General features: G+C 30.3%; 1 protein-coding gene across 2 annotated transcripts in view; it reads right to left on the bottom strand.

Annotated features, from left to right (window-relative positions):
• LOC106872422 (protocadherin-11 X-linked) overlaps nucleotides 1-3,443 on the bottom strand; it is a 370,508-nt gene that overhangs the window by 22,682 nt on the left and 344,383 nt on the right. The gene's annotated exons all lie outside the window — the stretch shown is intronic.

Here is a 3,443-nt window from a genome sequence, read left to right as displayed (position 1 = left end):
ATATATATATATATAAGGATGGGATGGTATGAATGGAGGAAGTGCTGTCTGCTATTCCTTGCATGTTGGATGAATTAGCTTCCTTTTATATGAATCACTGATATTTTTAGGAAAAGCATTAATGCTGCAACATTATCTTCTCCCTCTCTCTTCCCCTCTCTTTGATCTCTATGGAGAGGTCTACGTGTAATCCTGGGTACTAGTATAAACTAAACAAACTACATTTTAGGGTCTCACATTCCACCTCCACACCTTAATATAATTAAAATAATTAAAAGATGTTTGTGGGACATTCCAATGTAATTATACAACAAGGAGCCTCCAGACCTTATAAAGGTTTGGGTTTCACCAAATATTGGGCTTCAGTTGGCACTGTCTCCCTGCCTACTTGGGGCAGGCAGTTGGCATAGTCATTAAAACATTGGATGGCATGTTTGGGGGGAAATTTGTTCTGGATTTCTGCATTCTGAGTTCAAACCCAGCTGAGACCACTCTTGCCTTTCATCCTTTCCAGTTTGATTGATAGAAACCTCTCCAATGCTGAGGTTGATTTCCTTCTTCCCATCGACTTTTTATTTCAGTATCTCTTTTGCCTCTGGAATATATACAGTCTATGTTTAATCTTGGAGACAGATGAGTTCTGCCAGGTTTAAGCATTTTTTTTTGTTTTTTTTTATTATTTGGGATTGATTGTGTTTTGAGCAAATGTCAGAGTATTGAGAAATCATGAAATATCCAAATTGAAAGTGAAACTAAACCTGTTTCAAATACATGTTCTTCTTTTACACAACTTTTAATTTACATAAGTACTGTTATTATATTTGTGTAAGTATACATGTGTGCACATGTGCACACACACATACACACACACACACACATTCTTTTGATCTGGTTAGTCTCTTGCTACTTTGAATTCCACTGATGGGTAGGTAGGTACAGAAGGTCATCAGTCATAACTTGTCTAAAGGTCCTATGTACCCAGAGGTGAAACTCAGAGTAGCAAGAGACTAATTCAATCAAAGAAAAATTGTTATCAATCTTGACTATGTGATTGAGTACTCCTTCTTCTGACAGTCAGCAAAACGGTATATATGTGTGTGTGTGTGTGTGCATATATGTTTGTGTATATATACATGTGTGTGTATATATATATATATATATATATATATATATATATACATACACACACACACGCACACACATACGCACACTATAATATCGAACAGTGAAAATACATGCTCAACACAGCATTGGTGGATAAAAGCTTTTTGTTTGTGGGTAAATAAAGGCTACCAATGGTTTCATATAAAAATCTCTCATTACATGAAAGCATTGACAGCCCTTCTTAACCCACAAATAAAATGTGTATATATATATATATATGTATATATATATATATATATATGTGTGTGTGTGTGTGTGTGTGTGTGTGTGTGTGTATGTATGTTGTGGTAAAAAATGGTTAAAATCTGTAAATGACTGTTTTTGCTTCACTTTGATATCTGTAACCATAATGAAAATATCTTTTTAAAAATGCTATAGGTAGGGGACTAAAATTAAAAAGGTAAAATTAAGGATTGGGAAAATGGCGGGTTAATAAAGGGTCTGTAATAGAATTATGTACGATAGAATTAAATATAGGAATGTATTCTCACCTACTTGAGTAAAAAAAGTAGAATAAAATTTATTAAGGCAGATCCTTTTTAGATATTTTGAGCTTCTAATATATAAAGCATATGAACACTTATGGTGCCATTTTGAATAAATTTACCAAAATTAAGATATTTTGAAGCTGGTTGAAATTGAAATTTTTTTGTCTGTTGTTCAAGCCAATATTGGCATCAACCACTTAACCCTTTTCTCATCATATTTCTGTTAAAATACACTGCCTTTTTGGTTCAATTAATTTTGAAAATATTGGAAAATTTAGTAAAATAATTTTGTCCTTATTAAGCCGATGTTTGGAACATGAATTAATATGGAATTTCGATGAAAGATTTTTAATTTAGATTTCTTTAAAATGAGAAGTTTGCATCATGGAGCCAGGTTAGGCAGGTCGTTATCAAAGCAATTAAATAGAGAAATGATTTGTTCATAATTTCACTGATAAATCATACAGATGGATTTCTATAGAAATATCCCCAAGAATGGTCAAAATATCTTTAAAAAGAAATTTTGACAATTCTTTCTACTGAAAGGGAAAAAAAATAATTGTCATGGTTTGTTTTCTTTTTCTTCCCAAGCAGATTATTTTTTAGGATATTTTTGTAGCTGTCTGAATGAATAAGGGATCAATTTATATCAGTGAAAAGATCCTTAGAGCATATCCACTCACTGATTCTGTGTTAATTTCTCTGGCAAAGATTCGTGATTCAACAAGTCAATGATTGCAACACGTCCTTGAAGACATGGTTCATTGCTTTTAGCAATGAGAACGCATCTCGATGCAATTAGTTCTTCATTATTTTGTACTGTTTCCCTTAAATCCACTTCAAGGAATTTGCATAGAAAAACATTACCATCACCAGACTGACTTTACCTAGGCACATAACACAACAAATTCTTCAAAGATATCTGCAGGAGAAATATCTGTGAAGACAATCCTTCTGCTCAACCATGTGCAAAAATCTTGTGTATATGTCGTTCCAACTGAGTCTGATATTTACTTTGAAACTTATAGAATTTGTTAAAGAATTACCATTATGCTCAAATTGTTGTGATTAAAGCAGCTATGCTGTAAGTTTTAGAATTATTTAATTCTTTTTGAATCTGCCCTTAATTTTTCATGTTTAACATATGTAATCAGAAATTAAAACTATTCAAAAGTCTAAGTCACCATATCAATAAATACATCTACACATACTTTTTTAAATATCAGTGAGACAAAGCACATGAAAATAAATAACTAAATATATAAAAAAATAAATAAAAACAATTCCATTTTCTTACATTAATTTTTTTTTTTTTTTAATAAAAACAAAATTGTTTTCAAATTATAGAAAACATAAATTTAAATATGGCCGGAATATATTATTTTAAAAAGAAAAATTTGAAAGAAAACTTTCTTTTTCCTTTATGCTTATACATAAGTTAATTTATTAATTCCATTTAGAACATTGTGTCATATGACAGCTTAAATAGATCAGTTCGTAGATTTAGGAATATACATCAATGCTTCCTGTATGTGTCAAACAGTGATATGGTTATTGGGGTTATTTTTTACATCAGATTTCAGTCAAAAATGCATTGGATGTGCGGTGATTGTGAGATATTTCATGATAGAAAAAAAAAAATGGAATAACAGGAAAAATAGCAATTAAATATACAATTTCCTTTTATATATATATATATATATATCTATATATATATATACATATGTATGTATACGATAATGTATATGTGTGTATATATATATATATATATATATATATATATATATATAT

Source organism: Octopus bimaculoides, chromosome 13, assembly GCF_001194135.2.
Source record: "Octopus bimaculoides isolate UCB-OBI-ISO-001 chromosome 13, ASM119413v2, whole genome shotgun sequence".
Classification (NCBI taxonomy): Eukaryota; Metazoa; Mollusca; class Cephalopoda; order Octopoda; family Octopodidae; genus Octopus; species Octopus bimaculoides.
The sequence above is the reverse complement of the archived record's forward strand: the minus strand, read 5'-3'. Positions and strand labels throughout refer to the sequence as shown.